Below are 1,154 nucleotides of genomic sequence, written 5' to 3'. Positions count from 1 at the left end.
GTATTTTTTTTAATTTAGTGTTTGTGTAAAACCACCTTTTGAAGCAGCAACTCTCAAGTCTGAAAAGCAATTGATGTTTTCACTAATCTTTGTCTGGGGAAAACCTTAGTTCTAAGGATTTAACATCCTGTAAGTAAAGTTTAACATAACAGTATTCCATAAGCAGCCTTTTTATTGTCAGACCATTGCCTGATTTTAATATAATAAAAAAAAGTGTGCATTAATATTTAAGAAGCTGTGCTCTTCTTCCTCTTGGCATATAATTTATTTAGGAACAGCATTTAATGTTTTAGATGCTTTGGGATTCAAATCAGCATCCTAAAGCAGGGGTTGGCAAACATTTTCTTTTTTTTTTGAGTTAGTAACTAATGACGCTTTGTGGGCCAAGAGGCAAAACTGAAGATATTATATAAGTATATAACAAATTTCCACAAATTTTTTTATTGATGAAATATATAAATTTCATATTTATTAAATTATATATTAAATTTTATATATTAAATTTTATATAAATAGATAAATTCAAAATTTGTACAAATGTTTTGTAATGTTACAGGTTTACTAATGAAAAGAATAGAATTCTTTTAGAGAATAACATTTTGCTTAATTGGGGTTCAAAGTTAACATTCCCAATTATCAAATCAATTGGAAATGTTCATCTGTAAAAATCATCATTCATGGGGTCATACAAAAAGGGGCAGTGGGCCATATTTGGCCTATGAACAATGGTTTGCCAACCCCTGTCCTAAAAGATGATAGTAAAGGTGGGGAGGGGCCTGCCTTTAAGTAGCTTTGTGGGACTCTGCCTATTGAATACCCACTAGTACCTATTTACTGGCTGGATTAAGTAGTCTGTTGGGAGGGTAAAAAATCAGATTTTCACATGTATTTCTGGTGTTTGAAACGATTTTGGTCTGATGATTGAGTTTGTCTACCATTTACCATAGGAGGAGTGGAAACTTGCCTGTGGCCGTTTTTACCCAGGAGTTGTACTTCCTGCTGTGGTCCTACCGCGGACAGGCACAACCTGGGTGTCCTGTGGCAGCAGCCAGGCTGCTCCTTGTGGCTGCTGGGGCCAGCTCAGGTGTCCGAACCTCACTGCCTGGGAGGGGCCCGGTTGTCCCTGGCAGGGCCCTCCATACAGCACCGCCCAA

The sequence above is a fragment of the Manis pentadactyla genome, chromosome 5, assembly GCF_030020395.1.
Source record: "Manis pentadactyla isolate mManPen7 chromosome 5, mManPen7.hap1, whole genome shotgun sequence".
In the NCBI taxonomy this organism is placed as follows: domain Eukaryota; kingdom Metazoa; phylum Chordata; class Mammalia; order Pholidota; family Manidae; genus Manis; species Manis pentadactyla.
This window is presented reverse-complemented; position numbering follows the sequence as displayed.